Here is a 16,652-nt window from a genome sequence, read left to right as displayed (position 1 = left end):
CACGAAGACTGACTCTTCTTACTGACTATGTTTAGAACCATTCCAGTGACACTAGTTATAGATTCTGATGCATCACCTCAGGTTCACTGTATCCCTCTGACCTTCTTATTGACGATGAAATACTGAAATTGCATCGGAATTAAATAGAAAAGGCACAATGCCGTCTTAAGTACAAGCAGACTGACTCTTCTAAGTGCCTATGTTTGAACCATTCCTGTGACGTTAGTTACACATTCCGATGTTTCACTTCAGGTTTACTGTATCCCTTGGATCTTCTTATTGACGATGAAACACAGAAATTGCATCGGAATTAAATACAAAAAGCACAATGCCGACTTAAGTACAAGAAGACTGGCACTTCTTACTGACTATGTGTTGAACCATACCTGTGACAATAGTTAGAGATTCCGATGCTTCACCTCAGGTTTACTGTATCCCTCTGACCTCCTTATTGACGATAAAACACGGTAATTGCATCGAAATTAAATAGAAAAGGCACAATGCGGACTTCAGTAAAAGAAGTCTGACTCTTCCTACTCTCTATGTTTTGAACCATTCCTGTGACACTAGTTATAGGTTCCGATGCTTCACCTCAGGTTCACTGTATCACTCTGACCTTCTTATTGACATTGAAACACAGAAATTGCATCGGTATTAAATAGAAAAGGCACAATGCTGTCTTAAGTTCAAGCAGACTGTCTCTTCTTAGTGTCTATGCTTTGAACCATTCCTGTAACGCTAGTTACACATTCCGATGCTTCACTTCAGGTTTACTGTATCCCTTGGACCTTCTTATTGACGATGAAACACAGAAATTGCATCGGAATCAAATACAATAGGCACAATGCCAACTTAAGTACAAGAAGACTGACACTTCTTACTGACTATGTTTTGGACCATTCCTGTGACACTAGTTATAAATTCTGATGCTTCACTTCAGGTTTACTGTATACCTCTGACCTTCTTTTTGACGATGAAACACAGAAATTGCATCGGAATTAAATAGAAATGGCACAATGCAGACTTATGTATAAGAAGACTGATTCTTCTTACTGACTATATCTTGATCCATTCCTGTGACACTAGTTATAGATTCCGATGTTTCACTTAAGGTTTACTGTATCCGTTGGACCTTCTTATTGACGATGAAACACAGAAATTGCACCGGAATTAAATACAAAAGGCACAAGGCCGACTTAAGTACAAGAAGACTGACTCTTCCTACTGTCTGTGTTTTGAACGATTCCTGTGACATTTGTTATGGATTCCGATGCTTCACTTCAGGTTTACTCTATCCTTTGGACCTTCTTACTGGCGACGTACACAGAAAGTGCATCGGAATGAAATACAAAAGGCACAAGGCTGACTTAAGTACAAGAAGTCTGACTCTTCTTACTGGCTTTGCTTTGAAACATTCCTATGACACTAGTTATAGATTCCGATGCTTCACTTCAGGTTTACTGTATCCCTCTGACCTTCTTTTTGACGATGAAACACAGAAATTGCATCGGAATTAAATTCAAAAGGCACAATACCGACTATTGTACAAGAAGACTGAATCTTCTTACTGACTATGTTTTGAACCGTTCCTGTTGGAATAGTTATAGATTCCGATGCTTCACTTCAGGTTTACTGTATCCCTCTGACCTTCTTTTTGACGATGAAACACAGAAATTGCATCGGAATTAAATAGAAGAGGCAAAATGCCGACTTAAGTGCAAGAAGACTGACTCTTTTTACTGCCTATACCTTGATCCATTCCTGTGACATTAGTTACAGATTCCGATGCTTCACTTCAGGATTGCTGTATCCCTTGGACCTTCTTATTGACGATGAAACACAGAAATTACATCGGAACTAAATACAAAAGGCACAATACCGTCTTAAGGACAAGCAGACTGACTCTTCTTAGTGTCTATGTTTTAACCATTCCTGTGACACTAGTTAGAGATTCCGATGCCTCACTTTAGGTTTACTGTATCCCTCTGACCTCCTCATTGACGATGAAACAAAGTAATTGCATCGGAATTAAATATAAAAGGCACAATGCCGACTTAAGTAAAAGATGTCTGACTCTTACTACTGTCTATGTTTTGAACCATTCCTGTGACACTAGTTATAGTTTCAGACGCTTCATTTCAGGTTTACTGTATCCCTTGGACCTTCTTATTGACGATGAAACACAGATAGTGCATCGGAATTAAATAGAAAAGCCACAATGCCAACTTAAGTACAAGAAGACTGACTCTTCCTACTGTCTATGATTTGAACCATTCCTGTGACACTAGTTAGAGATTCCGATGCTTCACTTCAGGTTTACTGTATCCCTCTGACCTTCTTTTTGACAATGAAACACCGAAATTGCATCGGAATTAAATAGAAAAGGCACAATGCCGATTTAAGTACAAGAAGACTGACTCATCTTACTGACTAGAACTTGATCCATTCCTGAGACGCTACTTATAGATTCCGATGCTTCACTTCAGGTTTACTGTATCCCTTGGACCTTCTTATTGACGATGAAACACAGAAATTGCATCGGAATTAGATACAAATGGCAAATTGCCGACTTAAGTACAAGAAGACTGACTCCTCTTACTAAATATGTGTTGAACCATTCCTGTGACACTAGTTATAGATTCCGATGCTCCACTTCAGGTTTACTGTATCCCTTGGACCTTCTTATTGACGATGAAACACAGAAATTGCATCGGAATCAAATACAATAGGCACAATGCCAACTTAAGTACAAGAAGACTGACACTTCTTACTGACTATGTTTTGAACCATTCCTGTGACACTAGTTATAGATTCCGATGCTTCACTTCAGGTTTACTGTATACCTCTGACCTTCTTTTTGACGATGAAACACAGAAATTGCATCGGAACTAAATACAAATGGCACAATGCCGACTTAAGTACAAGAAGACCGACTCTTCCTACTGTCTATGTTTTGAACGATTCCTGTGACATTAGTTATGGATTCCGATGCTTCACTTCCGGCTTACTGTATCCTTTCGACCTTCATATTAGCGACGAAACACAGGAATTGCATTGGACTTAAGTAGAAAAGGCACAATGCCGACTTAAGTAAAAGAAGTCTGACTCTTCCTACTGTCTATGTTTAGAACCATTCCTGTGACACTAGTTATAGATTCTGATGCATCACCTCAGGTTCACTGTATCCCTCTAACCTTCTTATTGACGATGAAATACAGAAATTGCATCGGAATTAAATAGAAAAGGCACAATGCCGTCTTAAGTACAAGCAGACTGACTCTTCTAAGTGTCTATGTTTGAACCATTCCTGTGACGTTAGTTACACATTCCGATGCTTCACTTCAGGTTTACTGTATCCCTTGGATATTCTTATTGTCGATGAAACACAGAAATTGCATCGGAATTAAATACAAAAGGCACAATGCCGACTTAAGTACAAGAAGACTGGCACTCCTTACTGACTATGTGTTGAACCATACCTGTGACAATAGTTAGAGATTCCGATGCTTCACCTCAGGTTTACTGTATCCCTCTGACCTCCTTATTGACGATAAAACACAGTAATTGCATCGAAATTAAATAGAAAAGGCACAATGCCGAATTCAGTAAAAGAAGTCTGACTCTTCCTACTGTCTATGTTTTGAACCATTCCTGTGACACTAGTTATAGGTTCCGATGCTTCACCTCAGGATCACTGTATCACTCTGACCTTCTTATTGACGTTGAAACACAGAAATTGCATCGGTATTAAATAGAAAAGCACAATGCTGTCTTAAGTTCAACCAGACTGTCTCTTCTTAGTGTCTATGTTTTGAATCATTCCTGTGACGCTAGTTACACATTCTGATGCTTCACTTCAGGTTTACTATATCCCTTGGACCTTCTTATTGACGATGAAACACAGAAATTGCATCGGAATCAAATACAATAGGCACAATGCCAACTTAAGTACAAGAAGACTGACACTACTTACTGACTATGTTTTGAACCATTCCTGTGACACTAGTTATAGATTCCGATGCTTCACTTCAGGTTTACTGTATACCTCTGACCTTCTTTTTGACGATGAAACACAGAAATTGCATCGGAATTAAATAGAAATGGCACAATGCAGACTTATGTACAAGAAGACTGACTCTTCTTACTGACTATATCTTGATCCATTCCTGTGACACTAGTTATAGATTCCGATGTTTCACTTAAGGTTTACTGTATCCGTTGGACCTTCTTATTGACGATGAAACACAGAAATTGCATCTGAACTAAATACAAATGGCACAATGCCGACTTAAGTACAAGAAGACCGTCTCTTCCTACTGTCTATGTTTTGAACGATTCCTGTGACATTAGTTATGGATTCCGATGCATCACTTCAGGCTTACTGTACCCTTTGGACCTTCTGATTGGCGACGAAACACAGGAATTGCATCGGAATTAATTAGAAAAGGCACAATGCCGACTTAAGTAAAAGAAGTCTGACTCTTCCTACTGTCTATGTTTTGAACCATTCCTGTGACACTAGTTACACATTCCGATGCTTCACTTCAGGTTTACTGTATCCCTTGGACCTTCTTACTGACGATGAAACACAGAAATTGCATCGGAATCAAATACAAAAGGCACAATGCCGAATAAAGTACAAGAAGACTGACTCTTCTTACTGACTATGTGTTGAACCATTCCTGTGACACTAGTTAGAGATTCCGATGCTTCACTTCAGGATTACTATATCGCTCTGACCTTCTAATTGACGATGAAACACAGTTATTGCATCGGAATTAAATTGAAAAGGGCACAATGCCGGCTAAAGTACAAGATGACTGACTCTTCTTATTGTCTATGTTTTGAATCATTCCTGTGACACTAGTTATGGATTCCGATGCTCCACGTCAGGTTTACTGTATCCCTTGGACCTACTTGTTGACGGTGAAACACTGAAATTGCATCGGAATTAAATCCAAAAGCACAATGCCGACTTAAGTACAAGAAGACGGACTGTTCTTACTGTCTATGTTTAGAACCATTCCTGTGACACTAGTTGCTGATTCCGATGCATCAGTTCAGGTTTACTGTATCCCTAGGACCTTCTTATTGACCATGAAACACAGAAATTGCATCGGAACTAAATACAAAAGGCACAATGCCGACATAAGTACAAGAAGACTGACTCTTCCTACTGTCTATGTTTTGAACGATTCCTGTGACATTAGTTATGGATTCCGATGCTTCACTTCAGGTTTACTGTATCCCTCTGACCTTCGTATTGACGATGAAACACAGAAATTGCATCGGAAATAAATACAAAAGGAACAATGCCGGCTTAAGTACTTGGAGACTGAATCTTCCTACTGTCTATGTTTTGAACCATTCATGTGACACTAGTTATAGATTCCGATGCTTCATTTCAGGTTTACTGTATCCCTTGGAACTTCTTATTGACGATGAAACACAGATAGTGCATCGGAATTAAATACAAAAGGCACAATGCAAACTTAAGTACAGGAAGACTTACTCTTCCTACTGTCTATGTTTTGAACCATTCCTGTGACACGAGTTATTGATTCCGATGCTTCACTTGAGGTATACTGTATCCCTCTGACCTTCTTTTTGACGATGAAACACAGAAATTGCATTGGAATTCAATAGAAAAGGCACAATGCCGACTTAAGTACAAGAAGACTGACTCTTCTTACTGACTATATCTTGTTCCATTACTGTGACACTAGTTATAGATTTCGATGCATCCCTTCAGGTTTACTGTATCCCTTGGACCTTCTTATTGACGATGAAACACAGACATTGAATCGGAATTAAATAGAAAAGGCACAATGCCGTCTTAAGTACAAGCAGACTGACTCTTCTTACTGACTATGTGTTGAACCATTCCTGTTACACTAGTTAGAGATTCCGATGCTTCACTTCAGGTGTACTGTATCCCTCTGACCGTTTTATTGACGATGAAACACAGTAATTCCATCGGAATTAAATTGAAAAGGGCGCAATGCCGACTTAAGTACAAGAAGACTGACTCTTCCTACTGTCTATGTTTTGAACGAATCCCGTGACATTAGTTATAGATTCCGATGATTCACTTCAGGATTACTGTATTCTTTGGACCTTCTTATTGGCGACGAAACACAGATATTGCATCGGAATTAAATAGAAAAGGCACAATGCCGACTTAAGTACAAGAAGACTGACACTTCCTAGTGTCTATGATTTGAACCATTCCTGTGACACTAGTTACAGATTCCGATGCTTCCCCTTAGGTTCACTGTATCCCTTGGGCCTTCTTATTGACGATGAAACACAGAAATTGCGACGAAATTAAATACAAAAGGCACAATGCCGACTTAAGTACAAGAAGACTGACTCTTCCTACTGTCTATGTTTTGAACGATTTCTGTGACATTAGTTATGGATTCCGATGCTTCACTTAATGTTTACTGTATCCTTTGGACCCTCTAATTGGCGATGAAACAAAGAAATTGCATCGGAATAAAATAGAAAAGGCACAATGCCGACTTAAGTACAAGAAGACTGATTCTTCTTACTGACTATGCTTTGAACCATACCTGTGACACTAATTGATGATTCCGATGCTTCACTGCAGGTTTACTGTAACCCTTGGACCTTCTTTTTGACGATGAAACACAGAAATTGCATCGGAATTAAATACAAAAGGCACAATGCCGACTTAAGTACAAGAAGACTGAATCTTCCTACTGTCTATGTTTTGAACCATTCATGTGATACTAGTTATAGATTCCGATGCTTCACTTCAGGTTTACTGTATCCCTTGGACCTTCTTATTGACGAGTAGTCACAGAAATTGCATCGGAATTAAATACAAAAGTCTAAATGCCGACTTAAGTACAAGAAGACTGACTCTTCTCACTGTCTATGATTTGAACCATTCCTGTGACGCTAGTTAAGGATTCCGATGCTTCACTTCAAGTTTACTGTATCCCTTGGACCTTCTTATTGACGACGAAACACAGAAATTGCATCGGAATTAAATAGAAAAGGCACATTGCCGACTTATGTACAAGAAGGCTGTCTCTTCCTACTGTCTATGTTTTGAACCATACCTGTGACACTAGTTATGGATTCCGATGCATCACTTCAGGTTTACTGTATCCCTTGGGCCTTCTTCTTGACGATAAAATACAGAAATTGCGTCGGAATTAAATAGAAAAGGCACAATGCCGACTTAAGTACAAGAAGACTGACTCTTCTTGCTGACTATACCTTAATCCATTCCTGTGACGCTAGTTATAGATTCCGATGCTTCCCTTCAGGTTTATTGTATCCCTTGGACCTTTTTACTGACGATAAAACACAGAAATTGCATCGGAATTAAATAGAAAAGGCACAATGCCTACTTAAGTACAAGAAGACTGACTCTTCTTACTGACTATGGTTTGAACCATTCCTGTGACACTAGTTATAGATTCCTATGCCTCACATCTGGTTTACTGTATCCCAAGGACCTTCGTATTGACGATGAAACACAGAAATTGCATCAGAATTAAATACAAAAGGCACAATGACGCCTTAAGTACAAGAAGACTGACTCTCCTAATTGACTATGTTTTGAACCATTCCTGTGACACTAGTTGTAGATACCGATGCTTCACTTCAGGTTTACTGTATCCCTTGGACCTTCTTATTGACGAGTAATCACAGAAATTGCATCGGAATTAAATACAAAAGTCTAAATGCCGACTTAAGTACAAGAAGCCTGACTCTTCTCACTGTCTATGATTTGAACGATTCCTGTGACGCTAGTTATAGATTCCGATGCTTCACTTCAGGTTTACTGTATCCCTTGGACCTTCTTATTGACGACGAAACACAGAAATTGCATCGGAATTAAATAGAAAAGGCACAATGCCGACTTATGTTGAAGAAGACTGTCTCTTCCTTCTGTCTATGTTTTGAACCATTCCTGTGACATCAGTTATGGATTCCAATGCATCACTTCAGGTTTACTGTATCCCTTGGACCTTCTTCTTGACGATGAAATACAGAAATTGCTTCGGAATTATATACAAAAGGCACAATGCCGACTTAAGTACAAGAAGACTGACTCTTCTTACTGACTATATCTTAATCCATCCCTGTGCCGCTAGTTATAGATTCCGATGCTTCCCTTCAAGTTTACTGTATCCCTTGGACCCTCGTATTGGCGATCAAACACAGAAATTGCATCGGAAATAATTAGAAAAGACCCAATGCCGTTTTAAGTACAAGCAGACTGACACTTCTTACTGACTGTGTGTTGAACCATTCCTGTTACATTAGTTAGAAATTCCGATGCATCACTTCAGGTTTACTGTAACCCTCTGACATTTTTATAGACGATGAAACACAGTAATTGCATCGGAATTAAATTGAAAAGGGCACAATGCCGACGTAAGTACAAGAAGACTGACTCTTCTTACTGACTAGGCTTTAAACCATACCTGTGACACTAATTGAAGATTCCGATGCTTCACTGCAGGTTTACTGTAACCCATGGACCTTCTTATTGACGATGAAACACAGAAATTGCAACGGAATTAAATACAAAAGGCACAATGCCGACTAAAGTACAAGAAGATTGACTCTTCTTACTGACTATGTTTTGAACCATTCCTGTGACACTAGTTGATGATTCCGATGCTTCACTGCAGGTTTACTGTACCCTAGGACCTTCTTATTGACGATGAAATACAGAAATTGCATCGGAACTAAATACAAAGGGCACAATACCGACTTAAGTACAAGAAGACTGACTCTTCCTACTATCTATGATTTGAACGATTCCTGTGACATTAGTTAAGGATTCCGATGATTCACTTCAGGTTTACTGCATACTTTGGATCTTCTTATTGGCGACGAAACACAGAAATTGCATCGGAATGAAATAGAAAAGGCACAATGCCGTCTTAAGTACAAACAGACTGACTCTTCTTAGTGTCTATGTTTTGAACCATTCCTGTGACGCTAGTTACACATTCCGAAGCTTCACTTCAGGTTTACTGTATCCCTAGGACCTTCTTATTGACGATGAAACACAGTAATTGCATCGGAAATAAATACAAAAGGCACAATGCCGACTTAAGTGCAAGAAGGCAGACTCTTCTTACTGACTATGTTTTGAACCATTCCTGTGACACTAGTTACACATTCCGATGCTTCACTTCAGGTTTACTGTATCCCTTGTACCTTCTTATTGACGATGAAACACAGAAATTGCATCGGATATAAATACAAAAGGCACAATGCCGACTTATGTACATGTAGACCGAATCTTCCTACTGTCTATGTTTGAACCATTCCTGTGACACTAGTTATAGATTCCGATGCTTCATTTCAGGTTTACTGTACCCCTTGGACCTTCTTATTGGCGATGAAACACAGATAGTGCATCGGAATTAAATACAAAAGGCACAATGTCAACTTAAGTACAAGCAGACTGACTCTTCCTACTGTCTATGTTTTGAACCATTCCTGTGACACTAGTTATAGATTCCGATGCTTCACTTCAGGTTGACTGTATCCCTCTGACCTTTTTTTGACGATGGAACACAGAAATTGCATCGGAATTCAATAGAAAAGGCAAAATGCCTACTTAAGTACAAGAAGACTGACTCTTCTTACCGACTATGTTTTGAACCATTGCTGTGACACTAGTTGAAGATTCCGATGCTTCACTTCTGGTTAACAGCAACCCTAGGACCTTCTTATTGACGATGAAACACAGAAATTGCATCGGAACCAAATACAAAAGGCACAAGGCCGACTTAAGTACAAGAAGACTGACTCTTCCTACTGTCTGTGTTTTGAACGATTCCTGTGACATTTCTTATGGATTCCGATGCTTCACTTCAGGTTTACTCTATCCTTTGGACATTCTTATTGGCGACGAAACACAGAAATTGCATCGGAATGAAATACAAAAGGCACAAGGCCGACTTAAGTACAAGAAGTCTGACTCTTCTTACTGACTTTGCTTTGAAACATTCTTGTGACACTAGTTATAGATTCTGATGCTTCACTTCAGGTTTACTGTAACCCTCTGACCTTCTTTTTGACGATGAAACACAGAAATTGCATCGGAATTAAATACAAAAGGCACAATACCGACTATTGTACAAGAAGACTGACTCTTCTTACTGACTATGTTTTGAACCGTTCCTGTTGGAATAGTTATAGATTCCGATGCTTCACTTCAGGTTTACTGTATCCCTCTGACCTTCTTTTTGACGATGAAACACAGAAATTTCATCGGAATTAAATAGAAAATTCACAATGCCGACTTAAGTGCAAGAAGACTGACTCTTCTTACTGACTATACCTTGATCCATTCCTGTGACACTAGTTACAGATTCCGATGCTTCACTTCAGGATTGCTGTATCCCTTGGACCTTCTTATTGACGATGAAACTCAGAAATTACATCGGAACTAAATACAAAAGGCACAATACCGTCTTAAGTACAAGCAGACTGACTCTTCTTAGTGTCTATGTTTTAACCATTCCTGTGACGCTAGTTACACATTCCGATGCTTCACTTCAGGTTTACTGTATCCCTTGGACCTTCGTATTGACGATGAAACACAGAAAAAGCATCGGAATTAAATACAAGAGGCACAATGCCAACTTAAGGACAAGAAGACTGACTCTTCTTACTGACTATGTGTTGAACCATTCCTGTGACACTAGTTAGAGATTCCGATGCCTCACTTCAGGTTTACTGTATCCCTCTGACCTCCTCATTGACGATGAAACAAAGTAATTGCATCGGAATTAAATATAAAAGCCACAATGCCGACTTAAGTAAAAGAAGTCTGACTCTTTCTACTGTCTATGTTTTGAACCATTCCTGTGACACTAGTTAGAGATTCCGATGCTTCAGTTCAGGTTTACTGTATCCCTTGGACCTTCTTATTGACGATGAAACACAGAAATTGCTTCGGAATTAAATAGAAAAGGCACAATGCCGTCTTATGTACAAGCAGACTGATTCTTCTTAGTGTCCATGTTTTGAACAATTCCTGTGACGCTAGTTATACATTCCGATGCTTCACTTCAGGTTTACTGTATCTCTTGGACCTTCTTATTGACGATGAAACACAGAAATTGCATCGGAATTAAATACAAAAGGCACAATGCCGAATTAAGTACAAGAAGACTGACTCTTCTTACTGACTATGTGTTGAACCATTCCTGTGACACTAGTTATAGATTCCGATGCTTCACTTCAGGTTTACTGTATCTCTTGGACCTTCTTATTGACGATGAAACACAGAAATTGCATCGGAATTAAATACAAAAGGCACAATGCCGAATTAAGTACAAGAATACTGACTCTTCTTACGGACTATGTGTTGAACCATTCCTGTGACACTAGTTATAGATTCCGATGATTCACTCCAGGTTTACTGTATCCCTCTGACCCTCTTATTGACGATGAAAAACAGAAATAGCATCGGATATAAATACAAAAGGCACAATGCCGACTTAAGTACATGTAGACTGAATCTTCCAACTGTCTATGTTTGAACCGTTCCTGTGACACTAGTTATACTTTCAGACGCTTCATTTCAGGTTTACTGTATCCCTTGGACCTTCTTATTGACGATGAAACAGAGATAGTGCATCGGAATTAAATAGAAAAATCACAATGCCAACTTAAGTACAAGAAGACTGACTCTTCTTACTCAATATGTGTTGAACCATTCCTGTGACACTAGTTATAGATTCCGATGCTCCACTTCAGGTTTACTGCATCCCCTGGACCTTCTTGTTGATGATGAAACACAGAAATTGCATCGGAATTAAATACAAAAGGCACACTGCCGACTATTGTACACGAAGACTGACTCTTCTTACTGACTATGTTTTGAACCATTCCTGTGACACTAGTTATAGATTCCGATGCTTCACTTCAGGTTTACTGTATACCTCTGACCTTCTTTTTGACGATGAAACACAGAAATTGTAACGGAATTAAATAGAAAAGGCACAATGCCGACTTAAGTACAAGAAGACTGACTCTTCTTACTGACTATATCTTGATCCATTCCTGTGACACTAGTTATAGACTCCGATGATTCACTTCAGGTTTACTGTATTCCTTGGACCTTCTTATTGACGATGAAACACAGAAATTGCATCGGAACTAAATACTAATGGCACAATGCCGACTTAAGTACAAGAAGACCGACTCTTCCTACTGTCTATGTTTTGAACGATTCCTGTGACATTAGTTATGGATTCCGATGCTTCACTTCCGGCTTACTGTATCCTTTGGACCTTCTTATTAGCGACGAAACACAGGAATTGCATCGGAATTAAGTAGAAAAGGCACAATGCCGACTTAAGTAAAAGAAGTCTGACTCTTCCTACTGTCTATGTTTAGAAATATTCCTGTGACACTAGTTATAGATTCTGATGCATCACCTCAGGTTCACTGTATCCCTCTGACCTTCTTATTGACGATGAAATACAGAAATTGCATCGGAATTAAATAGAAAAGTCACAATGCCGTCTTAAGTACAAGCAGACTGACTCTTCTAAGTGTCTATGTTTGAACCATTCCTGTGACGTTAGTTACACATTCCGATGCTTCACTTCAGGTTTACTGTATCCCTTGGATCTTCTTATTGACGATGAAACACAGAAATTGCATCGGAATTAAATACAAAAAGCACAATGCCGACTTAAGTACAAGAAGACTGACACTTCTTACTGACTATGTGTTGAACCATACCTGTGACAATAGTTAGAGATTACGATGCTTCACCTCAGGTTTACTGTATCCCTCTGACCTCCTTATTGACGATAAAACACAGTAATTGCATCGAAATTAAATAGAAAAGGCACAATGCCGACTTCAGTAAAAGAAGTCTGACTCTTCCTACTGTCTATGTTTTGAACCATTCCTGTGACACTAGTTATAGGTTCCGATGCTTCACCTCAGGTTCACTGTATCACTCTGACCTTCATATTGACGTTGAAACACAGAAATTGCATCGGTATTAAATAGAAAAGGCACAATGCTGTCTTAAGTTCAAGCAGACTGTCTCTTCTTAGTGTCTATGTTTTGAACCATTCCTGTGACGCTAGTTACACTTTCCGATGCTTCACTTCAGGTTTACTGTATCCCTAGGACCTTCTTATTGACGATGAAACACAGAAATTGCTTCGGAAATAAATACAAAAGGCACAATGCCGACTTAAGTGCAAGAAGGCTGACTCTCCTTACTGACTATGTTTTGAACCATTCCTGTGACACTAGTTACACATTCCGATGCTTCACTTCAGGTTTACTGTATCCCTTGTACCTTCTTATTGACGATGAAACACAGATAGTGCATCGGAATTAAATACAAAAGGCACAATGTCAACTTAAGTACAAGCAGACTGACTCTTCCTACTGTCTATGTTTTGAACCATTCCTGTGACACTAGTTATAGATTCTGATGCTTCACTTCAGGTTTACTGTATACCTCTGACCTTCTTTTTGACGATGAAGCACAGAAATAGAATCGGAATTAAATAGAAATTGCACAATGCAGACTTATGTATAAGAAGACTGATTCTTCTTACTGACTATATCTTGATCCATTCCTGTGACACTAGTCATAGATTCCGATGTTTCACTTAAGGTTTACTGTATCCGTTGGACCTTCTTATTGACGATGAAACACAGAAATTGCATCGGAACTAAATACAAATGGCACAATGCCGACTTAAGTACAAGAAGACCGACTCTTCCTACTGTCTATGATTTGAACAATTCCTGTGACATTAGTTAAGGATTCCGATGATTCACTTCAGGTTTACTGTATACTTTGGACCTTCTTATTGGCGACGAAACACAGAAATTGCATCGGAATGAAATAGAAAAGGCACAATGCCGTCTTAAGTACAAACAGACTGACTCTTCTTAGTGTCTATGTTTTGAACCATTCCTGTGACGCTAGTTACACTTTCCGATGCTTCACTTCAGGTTTACTGTATCCCTAGGACCTTCTTATTGACGATGAAACACAGAAATTGCTTCGGAAATAAATACAAAAGGCACAATGCCGACTTAAGTGCAAGAAGGCTGACTCTCCTTACTGACTATGTTTTGAACCATTCCTGTGACACTAGTTACACATTCCGATGCTTCACTTCAGGTTTACTGTATCCCTTGTACCTTCTTATTGACGATGAAACACAGATAGTGCATCGGAATTAAATACAAAAGGCACAATGTCAACTTAAGTACAAGCAGACTGACTCTTCCTACTGTCTATGTTTTGAACCATTCCTGTGACACTAGTTATAGATTCCGATGCTTCACTTCAGGTTTACTGTATCCCTCTGACCTTCTTTTTGACGATGGAACACAGAAATTGCATCGGAATTCAATAGAAAAGGCACAATGCCGACTTAAGTACAAGAAGACTGACTCTTCTTACCGACTATGTTTGAACCATTGCTGTGACACTAGTTGAAGATTCCGATGCTTCACTTCAGGTTAACAGCAACCCTAGGACCTTCTTATTGACGATGAAACACAGAAATTGCATCGGAACCAAATACAAAAGGCACAAGGCCGACTTAAGTACAAGAAGACTGACTCTTCCTACTGTCTGTGTTTTGAACGATTCCTGTGACATTTGTTATGGATTCCGATGCTTCACTTCAGGTTTACTCTATCCTTTGGACCTTCTTATTGGCGACGTACACAGAAAGTGCATCGGAATGAAATACAAAAGGCACAAGGCCGACTTAAGTACAAGAAGTCTGACTCTTCTTACTGACTTTGCTTTGAAACATTCCTGTGACACTAGTTACAGAGTCCGATGCTTCACTTCAGGTTTACTGTATCCCTCTGACCTTCTTTTTGACGATGAAACACAGAAATTGCATCGGAATTAAATACAAAAGGCAAAATACCGACTATTGTACAAGAAGACTGAATCTTCTTACTGACTATGTTTTGAACCGTTCCTTTGGAATAGTTATAGATTCCGATGCTTCACTTCAGGTTTACTGTATCCCTCTGACCTTCTTTTTGACGATGAAACACAGAAATTGCATCGGAATTAAATAGAAAAGGCACAATGCCGACTTTAGTGCAAGAAGACTGACTCTTTTTACTGACTATACCTTGATCCATTCCTGTGACATTAGTTACAGATTCCGATGCTTCACTTCAGGATTGCTGTATCCCTTGGACCTTCTTATTGACGATGAAACACAGAAATTACATCGGAACTAAATACAAAAGGCACAATACCGTCTTAAGTACAAGCAGACTGACTCTTCTTAGTGTCTATGTTTTAACCATTCCTGTGACGCTAGTTACACATTCCGATGCTTCACTTCAGGTTTACTGTATCCCTTGGACCTTATTATTGACGATGAAACACAGAAATTGCATCGGAATTAAATACAAGAGGCACAATGCCAACTTAAGGACAAGAAGACTGACTCTTCTTACTGACTATGTGTTGAACCATTCCTGTGACACTAGTTAGAGATTCCGATGCCTCACTTTAGGTTTACTGTATCCCTCTGACCTCCTCATTGACGATGAAACAAAGTAATTGCATCGGAATTAAATATAAAAGGCACAATGCCGACTTAAGTAAAAGATGTCTGACTCTTCCTACTGTCTATGTTTTGAACCATTCCTGTGACACTAGTTAGAGATTCCGATGCTTCAGTTCAGGTTTACTGTATCCCTTGGACCTTCTTATTGACGATGAAACACAGAAATTGCTTCGGAATTAAATAGAAAAGGCACAATGCCGTCTTAAGTACAAGCAGACTGATTCTTCTTAGTGTCCATGTTTTGAACAATTCCTGTGACACTAGTTACACATTCCGATGCTTCACTTCAGGTTTACTGTATCTCTTGGACCTTCTTATTGACGATGAAACACAGAAATTGCATCGGAATTAAATACAAAAGGCACAATGCCGACTTATGTACAAGAAGACTGACTCTTCTTACAAACTATGTTTTGAACCATTCCTGTGACACTTGTTATAGATTCCGATGATTCACTTCAGGTTTACTGTATCCCTCTGACGTTCTTATTGACGATGAAAAACAGAAATTGCATCGGATATAAATACAAAAGGCACAATGCCGACTTAAGTACATGTAGACTGAATCTTCCAACTGTCTATGTTTGAACCGTTCCTGTGACACTAGTTATAGTTTCAGACGCTTCATTTCAGGTTTACTGTATCCCTTGGACCTTCTTATTGACGATGAAACACAGATAGTGCATCGGAATTAAATAGGAAAGCCACAATGCCAACTTAAGTACAAGAAGACTGACTGTCCCTACTGTCTATGATTTGAACCATTCCTGTGACACTAGTTAGAGATTCCGATGCTTCACTTCAGGTTTACTGTATACCTCTGACCTTCTTTTTGACGATGAAACACAGAAATTGCATCGGAACTAAATACAAATGGCACAATGCCGACTTAAGTACAAGAAGACCGTCTCTTCCTACTGTCTATGTTTTGAACGATTCCTGTGACATTAGTTATGGATTCCGATGCTTCACTTCAGGCTTACTGTACCCTTTGGACCTTCTGATTAGCGACGAAACACAGGAATTGCATCGGAATTAAATAGAAAAGGC

The sequence above is a fragment of the Schistocerca serialis genome, chromosome 12 (genome assembly GCF_023864345.2).
Source record: "Schistocerca serialis cubense isolate TAMUIC-IGC-003099 chromosome 12, iqSchSeri2.2, whole genome shotgun sequence".
Taxonomy (NCBI): Eukaryota; Metazoa; Arthropoda; class Insecta; order Orthoptera; family Acrididae; genus Schistocerca; species Schistocerca serialis.
This window is presented reverse-complemented; position numbering follows the sequence as displayed.